Source organism: Pygocentrus nattereri, chromosome 15 (genome assembly GCF_015220715.1).
Source record: "Pygocentrus nattereri isolate fPygNat1 chromosome 15, fPygNat1.pri, whole genome shotgun sequence".
NCBI classification, from domain to species: domain Eukaryota; kingdom Metazoa; phylum Chordata; class Actinopteri; order Characiformes; family Serrasalmidae; genus Pygocentrus; species Pygocentrus nattereri.
The window spans coordinates 15,781,547-15,805,222 of record NC_051225.1 but is presented as its reverse complement, the minus strand read 5'-3'; the positions used below and the strand labels follow the sequence as shown (position 1 = coordinate 15,805,222).

The following is a 23,676-nucleotide window of genomic DNA, read 5'->3' as shown; positions in this document are numbered from 1 at the left end:
GCTAAGAGAAGCGCGTGGTGGTCCAGCTGCCGTCCATGTGTGACGGTGCCTCGGCAGCTTCTGGAAGCGCAACCACAGGGGCCCACACTGGGCCGTCACTGAGCCAATGCCGGGCCCAAAGTCGGGCAGTGCAGATTTCTGGAGGGGGGGAGGAGGATGTGGTCATGATGTCATCACTCACCACAGAAGTCGCTTGGCTGCTCAGAACACTCACACTGCAAATGTGGGAGCATGTGTATAAAAACTGAACTCAGGCCTTTTCGATTGGTCTGTTTTATTGGCCTTCAGATACGTACATACAGTATACTTACATATACAGGGTTATTTAAAAAGATTAATCTGATTTCAAAATTATTTCATAATTTTGAAAATGGTACTGTAAATGGTGAGCATAAAGTTTATTGAGTAATTGTACAAGGTCTCAGTCTGAACCTCCTCCAGCTATACGGACAACATCAACACCACAGTCGAACTCATCCCATACTGGATTGAGCATGTCAGGTGTCGCACCACTCATGGCTCTTTCAGTGCAATTTCAGAGATCATCCAGTGCTGTGGAACCAACGACGAACGCTCTGAGCTGTTGGAGGTTCACTGCCCATGAAAATCACGCTGCACAGTTATGAAGAATTCACTCTTATAGAAGCAGAGAACGCGGAACACTTTCTGCTCAGGGGTCTCATCTCATCTCAGACTGAAGTGGGAGCCATCTCCCACTGATAGTCAGAAACTCTTTGACCCCCTCTTTCAATTGGATTGTGATTGGTTCCTCAGTGTATCATGGTTGTAACAATATGCCGATTTTAAATCGTATGAATCTTTTTGAATCACCCTGTATTATTGCAGGTACAGAATCTAAGTAACTGTCCACTGGGCAACCTGCTACTCAGAAAACTGCAAATGTACAAAGTAGTTTTAAGAGAGAATGAACAGCTGTAATAGAAAAAGAAGTCTTTTAAGTGGGTCCTATGGTAACAAATCTTAGTATTGTCTACTGTATATTAATCTTAGTAATGGTAATAGCGTTACAACTCTCAACACCTAAATCACTTTTCCCCCACTCCCTTACATCCAATAGCTGGAGATGTGAGATGTGCATTTCCAGAACTGCTTTGTAGCCTTTAAATGCAACGCTGCAGAAGCCAAATTCATCAAATGCTGAGACTAATTAGCGATTTCTCTCATGTTGTTACACTCCACTCCCTCACCCCTGTCTTCCACCATAAATAAGACATATCAGGGGAGAAAGACACCCAGTGCTGTGCATGCTAAATGCTTTAGCTTGCAATGACATGGGCATAATTTGCCCCATGTCTCTCCACTGCCTGCCTTTCCTCTCTCTTATTCTCTGTCTGTGAGTCTGCTTCTGTCTCTCTTTCTCTATATATAGGCTATATGGAGAGAGACAAAGCCCTGTGAGAAAATGGAAAGAGTGAGAGCAGAGAACCCCAAGGACACGCTGCCTTTCGGGCCGGCCAGCACTTAGCAAGCCGGCAAACCTGTGAGGCCCGCTGGGCCCGGCCCGAGACTTTTTCTCACAATCAGGTGTCTGAAGAGGGAGAGGAAGAGGAGGTTGATCAGGACGAAAGAATGGGCCGTGGAGGGGAGGGGTGTCAGGCCACACGCTTTCTGAGCCCATACTTCCCACTGCTGCCACAGCAGTGACAATGCGAGAAAACAACAGTCAAAACGCTACCGAGCCAATCAAGCGTGTCTCCTCACTGCTTGGAGGGAGTGTTAAAAACACACACACACACACACACACACACACACACACACACACACACACACGTCTCACACACTCCCTCACCCTCTCTCCTTTTCTGAGTAGGGCAGCCTGAAGACAGCGAAAACACACACAAGCTGACAGAGGCCGCCTATTTTTCGAGAGCGCCCGTTGAAGAGAGACAGGAGACTCGGGTTAAGTGCAGTCTAAAAAAGATGTGTGGTTTATGCTCTCTGTGGACTATTTCACAGGAAATGAACAGTAATGTGTATTCACGTGCTTGGGCATTTGGAATTATGTGCAATGTGTCCATATTCAACACGGCTGAATGTATACAACCTTTATGACAACTAGCTATTACAGGTAGCTTGATGATGTGATTGGTCGGTACTGTAGACGGTTATGATCCGTAATGTGTTGTCTTGCTGTCTATAGAATGAATACAGGTCTTCGCTTACACCAGACATATAGAACAACTACCTTGAGCTGCTGATCATTACATTTAAAAGCATGTGCACAGTTCACACAATAAAAGAGACCTTATCATTGTCCCTCAGTCTTCTTTTTCTTTCCATCTCCCTCTTTTCTTTCTCTACCTCCCTCTCTCTCTCTGGCTGCTATGTTTCCTCAGCTTTCTGCCTCCTGCCGAAAGCCCCATTGTGGTAATGGAGACAAGCGCGCTGTGCATGGGGAGTTAGGTGCGGTTTGGACACCAAGTTGAGGAAAATGTGACTGAGCCACATTGTATTTGCTCTTCTCCCAACATGTAAGGAAAAAAGGCAGGAGAGAGAGAGAGAGACACAGAGACAGAGAGCGGGTAAAGCAGCAAGTCTTAAATTTAGAACAGGCCTCATTTCAAGGGCAATGGTTTGCTGAATGAGAAGAGAGAAGAGGATCGACATCAGTGCTAAAAGACAAGCTCCGCACTCCCTCTTTTTTTTTTCCCTCCTTCTCCGATGAGGCGCCGGGAACCTGCCAAGATCTGCCCGTGTCCAAACGCCAAGGCTCTTGCCATCTGTAACAAATGTGGTCCATTAAAGCAGTACCATATGGACAACAAGCCCTTGCTATTAACACAGCTTCTGCATGCGCTCCCCCGCCCATCCCCTCAACACACACGCTCTAATGTGGCAAACATTTTCAAACTTTTGGTCAAATTGACTGATCGAATTAATGCACTGCAGGACAGCGGGTGTGTGGGCTCTGGTGCTGAGGGAGCAAAGCTGGTGATTGTCATTAGAAGCTTGGACTCTTTCTGAGGTGAGAGGCAGCCCACATTGAAGGCTTGCTGCTTCTATCCTGGGGCATTCATCAATCAGTAGGGCCACCAATGTTCTATACAGAGTGGGCTGGAGGAAAGCTAAAACCAGCAAGCCCTGTTGATCTTTCACTGCTTTAAAATATAGGTCAAGTACGGACGTTTTGAAGCTTTAAGAATGTCACAGAGCCAAAATCTGTGCATCAGTTCTTCCACAAAGACAACAGTTGATTCTTCAGTCACGGTGGCTCTGTCTGGACCCGAAGGGTGTGGTGAGGGATAGTCTCAGCCACTGTGGTGACACCCCTTCTCTAAGGAGACAGAGAAGGAAAGTGTTGATAGGACCCCACCCACTGACTATAAAGTCCTGCTCCTCTTGGCGTGTAACGTTTAGTCCTCTGTTCTCCCCCTTAACAACACACACACATGAAGTGCGGAACACACCAAATCAATTAGACCTCTGTGGCATTCCCCCAGCACAGAGTTTACACCATTCCTGTTTGTTTGCTTTTCCCCCAGTCTCCCCAGAGGGGACATTTCATAACCACCCTCTCACATGTGCATATTTCAAATGCCATTTTTTTTCTTTCTAACAGGTAATAGCAAAAACGTGCAGACAAAAGCAAGTGTTTTCTCTCTTAACTAACTGTGTCTCCACTAATAACCAGGTAATTTGCAAAATCAGAATGCAGCAGATGGACACCTCTGTGTCCTCAAGCCTGGCAAACAAAGGTAAATTAAGAGATAAAATGTGTTAATAACACAGTCCACCTAATTATGCGATCGCTGAAGCTGAGTGACCAGCACCAGACTGCTCCGTGAGCACGAAGAGCATTGAGGTGAATATGAATGGGAAAAGGTTTAACTGAGGATGTCACAGGCAGTTTAGACCCATGACACAATTGCACATATCCGGGAACGGTGGTACTTAATCAGCTTAACAATATTGCTCAATGAAAAATCTTGTGCACTGAAAGCGGTCAGATTAAGAACATCTTCCTAAGGGATCTGGATGATGTTAAAATCCCCTTGTTTCATGGTGATTTGATATATTTTCGAACATGAACCTGGTGTAACTGCCTCACTAAGAAGCAACTCCTTCCTTCCTTTTCGGACAATCAATAATTCCAACAGAGGAAGATGATGATCCGATGCAGGTGGATGATCAGTCACTACAGTCTATTTTAGTCACTACAGTCACTAAGCAGATCTGGGTCCAGACGCAGATGAGCAAATGGAGGGCAAAAATGTCAAGAATAATGTCTAAGTGCAGGATCAAATCTGTGATTTGATATATTTTCAACATATACAACATGATATATATTTCAAACATAAACCTGGTGTAACTGCCTCTCTATGAGGTAACTCTACCTACTTTAATCACTAAAGTCACTAAGCATCTGGGTCCAGACCCCTAATGAGCAAATCATCAAGGAAAAACCTTTAACCACAGAAAGGAACCAAGACTGAAGAAGCATCATCACACTGATATCAGAGAACAGGATTACAGCACAAAATTACTATTTTAGATTTCATTTAACAATTGGAAGGGATCATTTTGCTTTGCATAGCGGGAATAAAATTAATGTAAAATATCAGTTAAAAATGCACTAATAAAAAAGGAGGACTTCTGTAAGCAATAATTTGTCAGGTGTGATCCCACACAAGGTTAAAAGTGTGAATCTCTTCACTGTAGCACCTGAATGTTAGCACATGCAGTATTACCATGAGACGGATGTGGAGAAGTTATTTCTAGGCAACCCCTCTCCTGGTGTGCAAGAACCACACCAATGACCTGCCCTGGGCTACGTATATGAGAGGGGCCAAAAAGCTGGCCTCGCTGTCCTGCGACCAGTGGAAAGTGAATTCCTTTAGCGCAGCTAAAGTGGCGTATTTAAAAGTGACTGATGACGGTCTAATTAAATTAGCATTTCAGCTCCTTGCAGCTGAGCATGGGGAGGTGTGAAAGGGTTTTGACAGTGCTGGGATCTTACTAAGAGAGAAAAAAAAATCCTTCCATCCACTAAATCTCACTCTAGGGCCCCCCCTCCTCCATTTACACACGTTCCCCCCTCACATGCCATCACATGGAACAGAAATATGAAAGGACAGAGCGTCATAAATGAGCAGAAGCACCCCCCCCCCCCCCCGACTCCAAAACAGACACACATACACCCCAAAACTAACTACACCTTGACTAATATGGCTTGTATCCCATTTCCTGTCTCACCTCCGCCTCCCTGCCCCTGCTCACCCCAAAGCCAGCGCTGCCACATGAGTAGTAAATTAATTTGTGTGAAGCACACCGACATTAGAAAGGTGTGTTGAAAGGTGTCTGCTCATGTCTCAAATTAAACGCACTGCTGGTCAGCATTAGCACCTAGGCACCACAACATGCCTCCCTCAGACACTCAGAAAGGCAAGAGAGGGAGCGGGAGTAGAAGGGGGGAAAGAGAGAGAGAGAGAGAGAGAGAGAGAGAGAGAGAGAGAGAGAGAGAGAATGTGAGAGAGAGAGAGAGAAAGAGACTGGATTCGCCCGTTCACACTGGAATAATTAGAACATGTCAGGAAGAATTAATTTCCTCATTTTTCAAAAGGATACACAGAAATTACCATGTTATTATATGACAGGGTCCCCGGGAGAATTGTATTAAATTTGATTTTCAGCACAGCCCACACAACAAATTAAAGTCATAAATAAGATGGAAAGAAGCGGGGCACGGAGCATATGTTTATGGCAATGAGTGAAGCCAGGGGACCAGAAACAACTATCTTCATTTCATTTTATTTAAATCAGGCCGACACCGTGTGTCTGAATGACAGCACTTGCTAATGGGACTCGGATTAGAGGGCTCCTTGATATTAGCCCAGAGATACAGCCACTTAGTGGGTTAGGCGCCGCACACCTTTCTCGCAACCCGACCAGCTGAGCTTCTCTCGTCTCTAATGGACACATTATCGTGCGCTCACTAAATTACAAGCCCCTCTTCAAAAAAAGAAAAAGTAAAAAAAAAAAAAAGAAAAGAAAAAGCATGGTCTCTTTGCTTGCGTTCATGTAAAAATCAATTAAGACTTGAAGACAGTTTTTTCTTTCACAGACTCTTTGGTGGATATTTTCATCCTTGCGCCCTCGAGTTTAATTTGAAGTCTGGGCAAGCTGAAGGAGAGCGAATAAAGTTAAGACGTAACAATGTTAGGCCATGTCTAAGTCAAACATTCGCAATTCATTTGATGTGTCCATGCTCTAGTATGATTTGAAAGCTGAATTATGTGAGGGGCATTATGTAGTTTGAAAAAGGCCACTTGTAAGCAGCCGGCTGATAGATTATCATGGTCACGACATGGAGAAAAAGCATTCACACTGTTTTTTTCTCCCTTAGTTATGTCTTTTTCAACAGAACTTTTGGCAAAACTACTTTCAGTTTGGCCATATTTTTCCGTCCATCCATCCATTTTCCAAGCCGCTTCTCTGTCAGGGTCGCAGGGGGTGCCGGAGCCTATCCCAGCAGTCATTGGGCGGAAGGCAGGATACACCCTGGACAGGTCGCCAGTTGATCGCAGGGCAGACAGACAGACAGACACAGACAGTCACTCACACACTTACACCCAGGGGCAATTTAGCATATCCAATTGGCCTGCATGTTTTTGGACTATGGGAGGAAACTGGAGAACCTGGAGGAAACCTACGCAGAGAACATGCAAGAACATGCAAACTCCACACAGAGAGGATCCCGGTCACACGGCCAGGGAATCGAACCCAGGCCCTCCTCGCTGTGAGGTGACAGCGCTACCGTGCCGCCCCCTGCCATTGTTTTATTTGACTAAACAAAAGAATGAAACTAAGTAGCTAAAAAACACAAGGCATTGTATCTTATATCATTTCAATTAGGGTTATCCAGCTGCCGCTCACCCCCAACATATTACTTTCCATTAAAAACTACAGGTGCCTCATAGTTTTGGCATACTCTATCAATTGGCCAAATAAGCTGTTCTCATCTGACACTTCACTAGGGCCAGGATCCATGTAATAAAGCATCCTGAACTCTCCAAATCACCATAATGCATTGGAAGTGTGAAATCAGACGTGTCAGCAGCGTAAATACAAGACTCAGCTGTTTCAGCTTTGGAATCACAAAACGAAACAAGCTGTTGCTGTAAATACAGATTGTAAATACAGTCCTGGGTATTTGATATGGTGTAAAATGCTCAAAAAAGATTTTGTTGTTGTTCATAGGAACATTTGGACGGATCATAAATTGTTGAAGTTGTAACTAATCAAAAGGGAGTGGACTGTCAGCATACAACGACAGACAAAACGTACGCTGTGATAATGTCTATACAGAGGGTATTATGTCATTATGTTTTGGAAATGAATGTCTATGTCTTAGTCAAGGTTACCTGTGCTGTGTTTATAGCAGCAGGGAAAAAAAATCTTTTGATAAATGTACGCTTTGTCTCTACAAATTCCCTTGTAAAAGGAGACTTTTTGTATGGTATGTGCTATTCATGACTTTGTGTCTGAGCATGAAGCGCACATGTGGATGCTAACATTGAAAGTAACCAAAAACAATTAGCTGGTTTTGTCTGGTTTTCCTCCATTGAGGAAGGCACTTTTCCAAGGTTAGCCTTATTCAACCAGCATTCACAATCTCTACTGTAAGGCCACCAAAAGCATTCAGACAGTATAATGGTTGGAGAACAATGGTTCAGGATTACTGTGCCATGCCACCTTCATCTTAGATCCCCTAAAAGAGGTTTCAAGGCCCCAAGACTTGTGCTCTGTTTGTGGGGGAGGATAGGAAGGCGGGCCGAGGGGGGGGGGTTCTGCAAGTCTTTGGTTAGGCTTGTTAGCTTATTACAATTGGGCCTTATCAAAGAAAGAAAGAAGGAAAGAAAGAAAAGACAGGGAGAAAGACTTTTTAAAACTCTTTGGGAATGAACATCATTAGAGCCAAGCACTCCCCTGAGCCCCACAAACTTTAAATAATTTGTGAATCAATTAACTCACGACTCTCAACATAACAGGGATTTCACACCCTGGGGTTGGGGCACATTATCAGCTCTGGAGGATTCATGGCGTTTTGGGAGAAAAGTTCATGGTTGAAACCATTAATTCATTTTACAGGACTTTTAGTTATGCATTACTCTCCCCAGCTGTGGTGGCCTGGAGATTAATGACATGTTCCTCAGTCCGGCTGCGGCTGTGTAAAGCTAATAGGTGAAACGTCTTTTTCCTTGGGTACCGTTTGTACCTTGAAAGGAAGGAAGATAGCCAAGTCTGTATTAGGTTTTACTCTTTGGAGAATTAGATAAAGCACATCAAGCCATCAAAAGAGCCATATATCGAATAAACCTTGGCAGAGGCCACGGCCTGAGCTACGACAGCCTGTCGCTTGGATGTTGGGTTCGTTGAAAGGTGACTCAGAACAGTGGGAAATGTCAAGTGCCAAATGATCGATGATTCTCCAACACACTAATCTGGTCTTTTAGACTAAACCGGCTGAAAGCAGCAAAAAATGTACTGGGTGTATTTAATGTAAGACAAGGGTCAACAAAGACTTTGTACCATGTAAGGTAACCATGTCTGAGCCTTGAAAGACTTGCCAGAAAGCTCAGCCAGTTGATGCTACTGTTGGCGTATTTCAGTAGAAACCTTACGAACACTAATAGAAAAACTAAAGGATCCTCTGGCCTAAATACTCAATCATTTCGGAATCCTTGAGAGCTTAGAGCAGTCCCTTTCAGTACAATAATTTAATATCCAACAATTAAATCGTATTCTAAATTCACAGTGATGAAATTTTATGTTCCTTTGAGCCTGCTGAGGGAGGAGGAAAGAAAATGCAGAAGAATTTCAGCGTGGTTGATAGAATTAAATTGCCGACCCCTACTGAACATCATCCCGGATAATAATCAAGGTGAGGGTCAGTTAGGAAATGTATCTGGGGAAGCACAGATAATAGACGAGAAAATAACCGCCCAAAGGTTATTCATTTTCATTAGGGCTCTTGGAGAGCTGTTTATTTTTTATTTTTTCCCCCCTTGCAGAAAATTATTCCTGGAGATCCCAGCTCCACAGAGACATCAGCACAGAGACATGCTAAATGCGAAATGACGGAAGGCTCCGGTAACTTTATTAGATGAATGGCACGTTATGACAAAGAGTGGATTCTGCCTATTCAGGCAGGCGCCGGCGGCCCCATCCTCAGGTGTTTCCAAATGAGTTCACACAGGAATGATTAAAACGATGGGCACAAACAAGCCACACGTTTGCCCAAATTACTTACCGCCTCGTTTTGTGATTAATTAAACATGCAGATTAAAGTTGCAAAGGAATTTAGATTAATGAGCATGCAAGGCCTCGTTGATAGGAGCACGTGGGGAATCCAGCGAGTGCTTCCAAACAGTCCAAAATGAAGGAGACAAGAATCCACATTGAGTCTAGTCCACTAGGGCCTCATGCGAACTACCGCATTCTAATGCATACTGGCAGTTTTAAAATAATGTTTTCCTTTTGGGAAGTCATTATGAGTTAATACGCTTTCAATTAACTCAATGCAGACGAGAATTACGGTTCCTTCTCTAGGTATGCTGATAATAAGTTGTATATTACTACTTTTTTATTATTATTTTCTAAGTGAAAATAAGGTAACACATCCACAACAGTGAACTTGAATACAGCATTTGTTTCCAGACTTCAGAACAATTTCTGTTTACTTGAGATTTTTTTACATATTGGGAACAAAAGCAATTAAATGTAAAAAAATATAAAACCTTTGCACAGGGCTCCAATATATTCAGTTCATTAAATACAGCAATTGTGCATCAAAATGTGCAGAAGTGTGTACTTACACACTTTCTCATTCAAAACATACATAAAACATGCATATTAATGCGCGTAGCTAGCATTTGATGAGCTAATAGAGCTTTGCAGTCAGTGGACCCCAGCCAAGAATAGATTCAGAGACCATGGGTGTGAAGAATATCTTTTCACTGAATTTAAAAGTAAGGCAGTGTGTCTTGCACTATTTAAAGAACACAGTTTCTCCACATAAACTGGCAACGTGGAAAAACCTAAACCTAACGAGTTGCTAACTAGCTGTTTTGTACTTTTGGCCCTCTGTCCACTTTCCTTACTTTTAATGTAAGTCAATTGAACCAGACTTTTTTCCAAGTTATTTTTGGCCATTTCTTTCAGCCCTTCAAGAAATTCATAGACAATGTAAAAAGCAACGGGAATTTTCAAATTACGTAAAAAACTGACAAATGCCAAAAAACAAGTTATGAGGTTTTGTCCCAACAACAGCGATATTTAGATAAAACTTTACATATTTACTGTGAACATTTATTTAATATATTTACATTTAATGTTTATTTAGTGTATGCTTATTTTATACTTTAATAATAAAGTAGGAGTTTTCTTAGGTCATTATAGCACACTGATTTAGTTATGCGCATGATAGCTGTGCTGGTTTTCAGGCTATGGTGCTTATGTGAAACAGCCGAACTCATGTTTTTTAAATTTCTACTTGAAATAAGGAAAAACTCAGTTGGCTTGAACCCTACACATTCACTTTCCCTCTTTCACTCACATAAACACACACACACACACACACACACACACACACACACACACACACAAAGCCTATATGAAGTACAGTACAAGGCTTATACTGTTGCCTGGCCGCTGGACATGGGCCAGGGCATAGAGCCGATGTTTGCTGTTCTAAGTCAGTGGCTCTTTCACCTGTATTCAGCCCAACAATCAGTGCTTCATGCCCAAAATAGAGACCCGACCCTGCAACTTATCAATGGTAATATCTGTGTTCACACAGCCTATAATGGGCCACAGCTGCTCCACGGTGTTAGTTGCTCCCAACATACTTCAAAAAGGTAGAACATGTAACCCCATCCCACGCATTCAGACCAGCTCAGCGCAAGCCCTGCATTGCAATCCGGCTATAATGACTTGAGCTTACCAGGGAGTTACTGTTAATATCCTTTTAAAAATTCCAGTATTTAGACTTATGTTTGCAGCATCTCTGCATAGTTTAGATGGATTAAAATGAGATAAGATCACAAAAGCAGTCGATTAGCGTAAAACATGATAAAACTGGAGCCGATTCTCGGCAATGACGGGCTATCAATCAAGAACTAGTCACGTTCTAGTTTCTCCACTGATATCATGACACACGTCTTCTGCATCGACTCTCATAACAGCAAGCTATTTGAGATGCACTGTTAGTCTAATAAAGGCAGGCCAGCTCTCCCCCTGACTGACAAGCCTGGCAGACAAAGGTGGTAATCACTCCTGGTCCCTTTGTTATTTCACCATTCAGCTCAGGCGAGCGAACCCACACTGATCTGCCTCTCTTTCCACTGACAGCCATTCATGGCGGACTTAACATACCACCAACACACACTATGAGCAAGAAGGGAAAAAACAGAGCCCAGTGAAATAGGGCGTATTGAGCTAAGATGAAGCAGTGTTTGACTTGAAATCACGGGGATAAAGCAGCGGCATTAGTGAATGGCCGTGAACTTTGAGGTGGGATATGCCATTCTCACCGGCCTAATTATGCAGGGCCAATAGAGGTGCTTTCCTCACATTAATATAAGTCTGTCCTGCGCCTCATATCCAACTGACATTTGAAAAAAGATTAATGTGAACTTAACTTTCTGGGGGCTTATTTGCTCAACATTACCTAGAGCAACACTTTGCCAGATATGATCTTTATTACTGAACTGGAAAGAGAAAACTCCTATTTAAGACATATTGTGGCACTATGCTGCGGCTGTATATTGACTGTTTTCTGAGGCCTTGCCCATGTTTCTTTAAAAGGGGCTCTTTCTTCATTGCTCTGAATGCTCTTATTGAGAGCGACCGGCGGCCATAAACTACCAATAACATAGCCCTCATTAGCATAGAGAATACATTCACTCTATATGCACAGATGGAGGTGTGTGTGTGGGTGTGTGGGAGTGCGCACAGAAACGGAGGGAAGCGCTAACCAACCAAATCCATGCTTTTTAAACAGTGAAATGTTGTGATAATTCCATCTAATGTTAAATCTTTGTGCCGCCGACTTCCTCAAGTAATTATCGTCTCAGTAAATGCTACACATATCACTGATGTCACTGTTTGTGAAGAAGTATAACAAATCCCAAGGCATATAACGTGTGAAATTGTTCTTCTTTTCTGTCTCATTTTCACATGCATGTACTTGACTCGTGATTTTGTAGAATAAGCTTAATTCCAGGAAAAGAAAGCAAATAATATACCCATTCTTTCTTTTCATGTTTTGTTGTTTTTTGATTTTTTTTTTGAAGAGCCACCATTTTCCGCATGGCTTCACGGATATGAAATGAGAGAGATGGTGATGGGAGGAAAAAAAAAAAAACAGAAAGGGGAGCAGAATTCAGTCAAATTGTTGACTGCCAGGGACAGATAAACAAAGTCTGTACTTACGTAAACAGAACGACTTTATCCCCAGCTCCCAGCGATCACTGGTAAGTTGATTTTGAACTCATGAAAATGACCTACAATTGAAAGACAAAACAATATATAATCAGTGTATGTTTTATTTTTGAGACAACTTTTTAAATTTGGAATGTGAAAGCAAAACACCAGAAAGGGTGGGGGGTGGTGTGTGTGTGTGTGTGAGGGGGTTAGGGGGGCAAATCAGATAGAGAGAGGGAATTGAGAGCTGCTGTGGGCTCAGAGCGTTCGCAACTGAAGTTAAACAGTCCCCATTCCTGTAAGGCCTCAAGTCATTCTCCCTTCCCCCTGAGGGACTCAGTCCTAGACAATGTTTAGAATCCACTTCTCTGATACCTCATTAATCTGTCCCTGCACTGTTTGATTCCAGTAATAAATGGCTTTCATATAAATTGCTTGCTTTATTCGATCCCTTGTTCAGCCTCTTTCTCTGTGCGGCGCTAATGATTTATTTAGCGCCCCAGCCTGGCTAGCTTGAGCACGTCTATTCCAGTCCACCGGTGGGCCAGCGAGTGGACCACGGGGGGAAATGCAAACAAACAGACGCATGCTTCAATAAGGACACGCTTGGCTTTAGCAATTATCTAAGCAGAAGTTTCTACGTTTCCAGCTTTGAATTGCAGAAAATACAAAAGAGAAAGTAGTAGAGAGAAAGTCAAAATTAAATATCAAAATGCAAAGAGAAATGGAAAAAAATCTAAAAAAAAAAAAGGAGCCAGGGAAGTGCACAAAGCTCATTGATGTTCATTTCTTCACATTATTCTGTTTTTCACAACAAGCAAGGATCTCATTACCAGCTGATTTATACAATTAGCCTGCCTCGGCACCGCCAATTAAACAAGGACACAGGGGTTTAAGGTCACAGTTAATTGATCTGCCTGCAAATTGTGCTCTCTCCATCTCTGGCAGTGAAAGCAAGGAGCCACCTCACAAGCACTGCCTGTCAAAGTTAGCTTTCGAAGGAGAACCACACACACTGGCCTTTGAAAGAGCAGGAGGTAGGTTAACATGGTCTCCAATGGATCTAAGTGTGGCAACCTTGAGGCTGAAAGTGACAATGGGTTGACCCCCGTGTGAATGGAAAGCTGTTGTCAACGTAATAGCACCTAAGAGCTGGAAGCCTGTTCTGAAGGCTCAAAGGAGCACCGCCTGTGTCCCCACACTGTCACACTTCTCCTGCACTATGCAGTCACACTTGCACACATACTTCTCTCATATACCACCAAGACAGTCTTACACACACAGATATACACATGTTGTCCTTACAATAAACCCTTTTGCCTGGGATGATTCTATAAACGTTCTTCTAACGTTCTTGTATTATATGAACCTAATTCTTGCTGAGTTTTAATAAAAAAGGGCTTGTTATAATTGAGGGGGGGGGGGTAAAAATGAACAGGAATTTGAATATATAATTTGATGGTAATTGAGAGAAATGAAGAAAGTAACAAGCACGAGAACAAGAAAACGGCATAATTTTACATGCATGCCTTATGTAAGCTAATCATTTGCCTGGATAAAAAAAATCTTTTGATTCTGAATAATAAAACAATGATGATGTTACAGATATTACAAATAATTAAACCAGTGCAATAAGCCCCGAAGTGCAATGAAAGCAAGTGTGGCAGCCTATTGTAGTGGAAGCCAGTACCTCATTTCCTATGCGGGATTAAGCAGGCGAGCAGGGAAGCTGAGCAGGACTTCCCTCATTTGAACCCTTCCCTTCCCTAATTAGGAGATCATTGATTCATTAAAGAGAATTCCAATCAGCTCCAGCCTGCTTTTATTAGTTTCCCAACAGTTTTATTACCAAATCATTGTGTCCGCAATTACTCCTGTGGCTTTTTTCACACGAGTTCGAGGTTTTTTTTCCCCCTTTCTGTCTCGACAGGCACAAGGAAGCGATAAAGAGAGATGAAGTCTACAAGTGAAGAGAAGTAGAGAGAAAAAGATTGAAGAAAGAAAGAAAGAGATACTGCTGTGGGGAAGCCTAACCTTAGCCTTGGCCTTGGGGGTGGAGTAAATTACTAGGCAAGGAGCTAATTCAAGTCAAGTCACATTTATTTCTATAGCACATTTATAAGACAACAAATGTCGGCCAAACTGTGTGCTGCACAATAATAATATCAATATATCAATATAATCACTACTAACTAATCAAAACTACACAATACATTGATCAAGGAAAAGAAATAGAAACATGAATACAAAACAATTTAATAAAAAGCGATAAAAACAAAAAAAAAAGAGCAAAATAAAATAAAATGAAATAGAAGAGCTACACTGGCAAGACCGAATCAACCAAGACAGAAGAGATACTGATCATTAAAAAGACTCAAAACCCTGAGAAAATAGATGGGTTTTAAGATTTGGTTAAGATTTGTTATGAAAAGCAGAGGAGTCTTGGGGCAGCTACAGAAAAGGCCCAGTCTCATCCGGGACCCTGGAATCGCTAAGAGCCATATTAACCTGCATGAGTACTGACAGAGGGCTGCCACACAGTCCCTCAGCAAAAACAACATCTATCCATGTTCCCCAATCCAACAGAATGAAAGATGGATCTCTCCGAAAGTAAAGTTTTTAAAAAGCATTAGACGTTTCTAAGGGGTCAAGTGGAGAGCACCTGGCTTGGATTCCACATACCCACTACGAACGGAATCATCTCACACCTTCAGTGACCAAACTGCTGCAAACTGACCCTTCGGCCGAGAGCCAAATGATACATACAATGCATCAAAAGAGGGTAAACCAATGTCCTACACCGACATGGCTCAGTGTACGTCCTCTGGCACATGACCCATATGCTTTGTGTGTGAGCATATGCCTCCTGGAAGTAAGGCCGAGGCCGCAATCTAAATCTGTTCAGCAGCCATTGCCCAAGGAGCAGCATCTGAGATTCCCTCTGAAATCAAATGAATCTTCAAATTCCAGGCATGTGTTCATCTACAGTAGGGGGTCCAGGCTGATCTAATTACTGCGCCACATAACAGCACACTGTGTCTTTGACTATCATATGACAGTGGCCTGTGTCATTGGCTAACATTCTCAAAAATATAAAAACTGGCACACTCTCTTACTCTTTAAGTGCCTTATTTTCAAGCAGGGAGAAACACAGTCATGTACTGTACAGTAATACACTTGTGTAAAAAAAAGTGTTTGCTTTTAAGAGTCTAAAGCTGTATACCAAAGTGGTTAAACCCAGCGGCCATCATCCGTTCCTCTGAACCACTCAGAAAAGGGAACGGCAGCCCCAGCGCTCTGCAACCCGACATGGAGCATTTTAAATTGCACCCCATCACGTAAGCTTTATTCGGGTCTTGGAACCTGCAGGGAAAAAAAATACATTACCTCTATATACTATTTCCACCTCTGTACTGCTCTTAGTCCACAACATGTTAAAGAGGAGATTTAGCAGAGGTAGTTATTGGGACAAAAGAGCCAATCTCGCCCATCAGCAGGTCGCTCCCTTACCTACCGGAGTCCAGGTTATCTCACCACTGACAGCAGGGACAGCGGCAGGGCTGTGAAGGGAGGGGAGAGGGAGCAGTGGGGGGGGTTCCAAGAGGATGGGGTAAAATGAGGTACCGGGGAGGCCTTAAACCAGCAGCTCAGGCTAAGCTTCCATTTGGGAGGGGAGGATGGGTCGTGGAGGGGGGTGTTCTCAACGCCTGCTGCTCGGCAAAGACCATTGTCAAATTCAATCTCCAGCTTGACAAAAATCAACTTGCGCCTGCACTTTGCCTCTGGCTTGCATGGAGGGGAAAAAAACATGGTTCCAAGCTGCAACTGGACTTAATTACTGAGCATGGAGAGAAACCTATTGGTGGGGCACTAAAAGGCAAGTAGACAGGAGCACCTGGCCACAGAGGGGCATGAGAAGAAATGGGTGCAGGTTTGGTTCCGGGGGTTGGGGGGTGGACCCTACCACAGGTACTAAAACTCATTCACGATGCAGCTACAGTGGCAAATTTAAACAGGGTCTTTCTATTCTCAGTGGAAGTGCGCTGGGGCACTGCCGTAAGAGGCAGTAGCACCACAAAGGACATCTTTCTTCCCCCAGAATAAATAAAAATCCACCATATCATTGAGTTATTTGGGGCTGGATGCAGTCCAACAGCCAAGCAGTCCAGCTGGTGAAGAAATGCTGGCGGCCCTGGCATCACAAGCACGGGCTCAGGAGAGAGGAACTTCGTCCTACTCCTCACAGTGTCCCTTAGTCTCCCAACTCCTCAATAACAAGCTCTAACGTAGGCTCACAAGGGGCTGCTTATATCCAAGAGTTTCCTCTCAAGTTCTCTTGTTATCCACTGCTACACAGGTCTGCTCATGGACAGCTGTGCAACCATGGAATATTGTTTTTAAACACAACTCTGGAGTGGTTGACGTGAAAGTCAGTCAATCTTCTGAAGACTGACTTTCACGTCAACAACTCCAGAGTCCATGGCCCTGAGAATATCGAAAGCAGAAGTTCTACATTAAGGCACAGTAAAGGCCCTCACATCCATTACCGGAGGAATTAGGATCCCAAGCAACACTGCAGAAAGAGCCTCATTGATTCAAGACTTACACATTCTCCACTCTGTGTTTAGTGACCGAACGACACGGCCTTGTCATTTGGTCATTGATTCAGCTGATAGAATGGATTCCCCAGCACAAGCAGAAGATATTATTTTTTCTCTCCTCGGAGCCACTTTCCTTTTCTCTTTTTCGTTCCTTTCTTATCTTCTTTTTTTCTTGCCCCCATTCCCCGAACCATAACTATTGAAATGGGTTATGAAAACTACTACTTTACTGAGTCACTGGCCATTCTTTCCTCCTCTCTCGCTCTCTTATCGCCCATGCTCTCACGGGGCATTTTGGCTGCTGAAATCCTGTTCACCACATACTGGTTTTAGAAGCTGTGAAATGAGTGCCGGAGAAGCGTGGCCACAATGTCTGCCTGTGTTGCCACTGGCCTCGAAAATGGGCTCAGGGGCTTTTTGTCCAGGGAATGCATAAATGGAAGTTTTTAACACCTCAAAAGAAGGAAGGGCCTTTGTGTGGCCACACTAGAGAGAGACGTCACTCTCCTGAGGAGGCAGACGCGCTGAGTGCAGCAGGACAAAGGACCCAGAGGCTGGAGCAGCGGGAGCGGGGATCTACCATGGGCACCATACACACACACACACACACACACACACGTCTTCGAAAACATACATACAGTAACAGACACATTCATTCACACACACACACACCACATTTGTGTGTGTGTATATATATATATATATATATATATATATATATATATATATATATATATATATATATACATACACACACACACACACATATATACATATACACACACACACACACACACACACACACACACACCACAGATTTAAAACATAAGACAGAAACTTGTATTAACGCACACACACACACACACACACACACACACACACACACACACACACTAAATGGAAGCTGAATGCACAACACACTCAGACAAAGGTCAGAGGCATGTAGAAACACTGCAAACACACCACATTTTAGGAATGACATTTCAGAGAACAAAATCATTAGCTCATTTCAGAATACTGCTCAAAAACAAAGCCAAGTAAATTACTCTAAAAAAAGTGGAAAAAAAAGGAAAGCAAAGCATGAAAACAAGTCAACAAACCCTGGCACATTGATTGATTTAGACCCTACCTTTGGAAATAATAATAATCCCAGGCTTCCTACTCCAAATTCTCTCTTATTGGAATTCATTTTTATTTTGTTTTTCAGACAACAGAGACGACAGCCAGCACTGACAATCAGTGTGCATATGCTTTAGCCGTCTACAATAAGCATTTAAATGCAAATAAATCCATTGCACAAAGGGCCCTGCATCTTCTGTCAGTGGCAACATAATCAACCTGCAATTGTCTCCTGACTTTGAGTCATTTCCAGCAACAAGGTCTAAGCAGCGAGCATCTGTATTCAAATGACTGCACTACTTAAAAGACCAGGAGCTGGGCAGGGAAATTTTTCCGACAGTACGCTGCACCGAAAGTCAATCACATGGTGAATTAAACCAGAATGGGATCAATTGATCCAGAAACGATCAGGTTACAATCAGACCCATCAGTTGTCCACAAAATTATTTCTTTTTTTGCCGTTGTTCTTGTTCACGCCGGTGCTGCATGTGACACCGTCCCATTTTCAAAGATTGCATTTGCAAGTGAATTGGAACCATGGTGGTGAAAAGATCTGATAAGACTGAAATGAGGGAAATCTGAAGAGACGAGGTCAAGAACATGGAGAGGGTAAAGACATGGCTTATCTGTTGTATTCTTTATTCCTTGAAAAAAGAGGAAAACTCTGTTAAGTGAGCTGAGGAAGGCCATGGCTCCCCTGCTGATGGGGTGCGCCGTATTTCAAACATTGACAGATTTTAAGTTTCGAAATGAAGGATGGAATAACGGCAAAAAAGCGTGTTATGACTCACTGGCATTTGCATGCACAGCTTGCCTTTCAATTCTTTAGAGCACCATGATGGTGGATGACCTGCTCCTGGGTATCATCTGGTGGCTCTAAGCAAATCCAATGCCATTCTCCTGTTATGTTAGGAAGAGGAATGGCAGGAGCAGAAAGTAAAAGGGAATCTTTGAAATCGTTTTTCAGTGTAGGATCACACCCATAAATCCCTGCCACAACTGCCCACAGGGAGAAAAAGGGGGTATGGACAGCACAGCAGAAATAGAAGAATAACAGTTAGGGACAGCAAGGTAAATGTTTTCTCAGATAGTCAGTGCAGAAATGCACAACTTCACAACACAAATGTAAATCTTACAGTGATAGGTGGATTTGCTTGGAGCAAGCCCTACACAACTGGTTTAACCATTGAGACAATTAACATTATAACCCCTTGGTTTGCTTATTTACAATCATGGCAATCATTTTTCCCTCTTTGAAGCCCACAATTAATTGCCACATGTTGGAATGCAAATGGCTCCATTTGGGAGGGGGAGAGAAATGATCGGTTTGAGAATATTTCTGCGCTCTTAATTTTCTAGAAAGGGAAATGATTTAAAGGAAGGACACAAATCTCAGCTGACACGACTGGAGCTGGCTAGGCAATCTCTCTCTCTCTCTCTCTCTCTCTCTCTTTCTCTGCTGTATTTTCTGCATACCCTGCAGCTGCTCTGGAAAGAAAAGCAGAATGAAAGAGAGAAGAGCAAAGTGAAAGAGTTTTATAGACAGAGAGCACCTCTCCTCTCATCTCCTCTCCTCTTTCTACTTTCCTGCTTTACTCCCTGGACGAAAACAAACGCAGCGTTTGAGTCACTGATGGGTGGCGTAATTGAGTTTAACACTCTTTTTTTCAGCAGGGGGGAAAAAAGAGCCTTTGAAATGAGGAGGTCAAATTACCTCTCCAGTCAGGCAATAAATAAGTCAAACAAGGTAAGGGCTCCTGCCAGCATATTTTAGTGCCGAATTCAATTAGCGAAAAAAACAGGAGATGCGTGGTTCTTCGCTTAGCTATTAGAGGCACGTCCTTTCCCATGATGCCCCTATTGTACACAAGGCATTCAGCCTCGGCCGTGTGAGGAGAGCAGCCCAGCTGTACGGAGAGCAGCTTTGGGGACACGCCCCCATCCCGGCAATCACGGTAGGCTTGGAGAAATTACACGTGTCACATGATTGTGCCAGCAAGTCAGGCCAGAAGGGCTGGGGGGTGAGATTATTGTTGCTCTATCTCAGCCTCTTCTCGACATGCCGGAGAGCCATAAGCTACCGGCCCTAATGTGGTTATGAACCCATGAGCCAAACAACAGCACTGGGACTGCTGTTGAATGGAATATCTATAAGCACAACCTGCTGAGGGCTGCCCCAGTCACAACATATACAATGAAAGTGAATGGTCACATATAGACTATTCATTTCCATTATGCCATTATTCCATTAAGGTCTGTGCTTTTCCATCTTTAAACATAACATTTAATTTTACATTGATTGGTGCCAGAGAAAGGAAATGCCAGGACGTAAGTCAAGCATCTGGTTACGAGACGTACAGGGTGGTCAGACAATGTAGAGCGAGTGAGTAAGGTATGAGACACATGCACACACCGCAGCACACCCAACTGACTACAATGTCGCCTTTGTGACATAATGCCCACTGCACAGTGGATTTTTGGAAAATAATCCAAACTTTCCAATACCGTGTATCCAGAAATAACAACTTACATCAGGAACCTTCTATATGTTTCGTGTTCCTTTTTACATTCTCTGGGCTCAAGGGGGGGTTAGACAAATACAGTGAAACGGTTGTAATGTTCCAATCATACCCGGGGAGCCCATTAGAGCGTGGCACAGGCCGTGTGAAACCTGAGGAACTCCTCACCTAGTGAAGGGGAGAGGCCCTCTTCAGCCATCACCCTATAAGCACAGACCAGACGGTTAGGAAGCCAACAGTCTGTGAAAACTTGTGGAAGGGAAAAAAAGGAAAAATAAAATCCTATTTCACAGACCTGGAACCCTTAGTTATGGTTCACGTTTATTTGTGGGGTTTGTTTGCCTCGTGTTCAACCGTCGTGAGAAGCAGTACTTTGGTTTGTGAGTTTGATGAATGTGTGTCAAGCACAAGTGCCAGGGCCAGAGAGTGGAGTCAAAGGCTCCACTTCAACATACACACGCACTCACACTCTCTCAGCTGATGACAGTAACATGAGGTTAGCATTATCGGCACTGAAAGCACGACAGGTGGGTCGCGTGAAAAGGTCTCTGATTTTGGTGCGCCTGCCGAACACATGGTTTGCATTATTCTCCAGTGCAAACTGACAATGTTCCAATGAAAATATCAAGAGGCCTCCGCACTCACTACTGTTCGCCACACACTACTCTCAAATATATCTTTGATTACGGCAGAATATAAATTTCCTGGCCGCCGAAGCTTCGACGAGTAAATCCAGAAGGAAGCCGAGATGTAAATAAATAAACGAGCGATTTGAGAAGACGCATGGAAAAGCTGTTTGAGGGCGAGAAGGGGGATGTGATCAATGCGATGCAAGCAAAACACTCGGCAGGGACCGGGCTTTGGCTCCCAGCTCCGGCAGAATACCACCTTCTAGAGATTTTTCAAGGATCACGCAAGTTGAGTGTTCAAGCAACAGCTTGATTGCTACATAGTGTATCTAAAGCACACACAAGCCTCATCGGGGAATAATACAGCAAGAATGTGAATAATCAGACTGTAAGACAAATTACTCTCCAAGTGCCCTACCTGACAACGCCGCTTTACATACTGCACGTGTCTGTATGTCATGTACTAAAAGCATTCCAACACTAAAACATACGACTATTAAGGCACATAAAAGTTACCAAAGGTTGAAAAAAGGTGATGTTTGCTCTAGTCTTTGTTGTGCAGCTCACAACAGTGCCTAGCTTCTAATGCACAACAATTTACCCATGAAGCCTTCTTTTAAGTGCAGGAAATATGACGCTTTTCTAAGGCCTATGAAAGGCTTCAAGATAAGCAGCCTTCAGCCATAAATTCAGAGAACCTTAAGCTTTTTTTTTTTTATGTATCGCTTACCGAGCGCAAAACCATGCCCTCTCGAAATCAAAAGCTGTAATAGGAAGGTTAGCCACTGTCATTCTAAGAGGGAAGTCAGTTGTGAAATTGTAAAATTGTGACTGAAATATCTGTCTATTTCATACTCTTCATGAACCCTCCCTGCTCCGATTCTTATAAAAATAAGGGTATCACATGGTGGACCGTGGGGGAGACTGAGAGACAGAGAGGAAGGCTAAAGCAATGCTAATCTCTCTGTAGAAGTGAAGCGCTAATAAAACGCCTCTTCATCTGGCTCGCTTAAAGAGGCTTTGAAGTTCACGGCAACGTCGTGCTCCTCTGCGAGCTGGCCAGAGGAGATGAGGCCTTTGCCTTCCTCCCTCCCTCCTTCCCACAAACCCCGTGCATTCCTTGCTGTTTCAACTTCAATTTGCTGTGAAAGTCCGCTACCCCATGCCTGCGTGCTAGACTGATAGCATACAAAAACAAGCGTCAAACTCAGTCCACCTAGCCATGTTTTTCCCCTCCCTTCTTCTGCATAAATGTGGGTTGCCTAACGCAGCTCTTGAATTACAACATGGGTAGAGAAGACTGTGAGAGAGATGGGGATAAAAAGATAGAGTGCTAGCTAAGATAAAAAAAAAAGGCAGTTGTATTAATGGTCCGATATTGTGTGCACATTTTCTGCCCAATAGCCAGAGCTGCAAAGGGCCCCGATGAGATTTGATGATATCATAGGTTTGCGGTTGCACGGCAGTCTGGAAGACGCATACCTCACTGAGAGAGAGAGAGAGAGAGAGAGAGAGAGAGAGAGAGAGAGAGAGAGAGAGAGAGAGAGAGAGAGAGAATTCTCCACATAATACTTCTGCTCGCCTTTTCCATTTGAATATTCATCCAGTTTCCTCGTCCCCCAAGAAACTCTTCTAATCAGAGTCACTTCCCCTTTAATCACGGGGGCTGTAATTATGTTCTGATAAAGCTTTTTAGCGCACTCCTCGGTGTCACTCACGTAAGCTGGAGCATGGAATGCCATACTAAGAGCCGGGAGCCTCGGAGATATGGATCCTGCCAGCAGAGCCCTTGTGCTCGTTGATATTATCACAGGTCCCAACATGCTACAGTCACGTTGGCCTTACAACGAGCAGGTCCAGGGATCAGCAATGAGTCTAACAGACTCAACTACGGCTCTTCTGGTTCCCTCTGATGTGCGGTAATTGTTTAAACCTGAATGGAAATGGCAGAGTGCCTTTTTTTGCTGCGTGCCAAAAAAAAAAAAAAAAAAGCCCTGTGTAGCACTTTCCTATTCTGCTTTTCCCTTTCTAATTCTGTCCAACACTGGGCTCACTGGGTTTCCATGTTCATCTTGGAAGAGTTTGGCATCAGGGATGATCGCTGACCACAAGTTGATAATGATGGCGATTTAATTAGAAGCCTCTCTGTGGTCTGGAGGGGGCCCAAACTCCTCCACCCTGCAGATGGCGACCAATAAATTTAGCTATGCTGAGGAAGAGGAGGGCCATCTCTTTAACCCCCCTCCAGGCCTGTCCCTAACCAGAGACAGAGAGCGTTCTTCTGCCATGAAATCCCACCGCAGGACACATGCATGCACACACACACATAAGGCAAGCACCCAGAGTGCTGCTCTGTTAGGGTCT

The 23,676-nt window shown here is 43.5% G+C and overlaps 1 protein-coding gene across 6 annotated transcripts in view; it reads right to left on the bottom strand.

Annotated features, from left to right (window-relative positions):
• sox6 (SRY-box transcription factor 6) overlaps positions 1-23,676 on the bottom strand; it is a 163,086-nt gene that overhangs the window by 127,203 nt on the left and 12,207 nt on the right. For 5 of the 6 annotated variants that reach the window (XM_037545485.1, XM_037545489.1, XM_037545488.1 and 2 more), the window contains one exon: positions 12,454-12,524. The exons of the other annotated variant lie outside the window; for it this stretch is intronic. The gene's annotated coding sequence lies outside the window, so the exon portion shown is untranslated. The remainder of the gene's footprint in view (positions 1-12,453; positions 12,525-23,676) is intronic. 6 annotated transcript variants of the gene reach the window in all.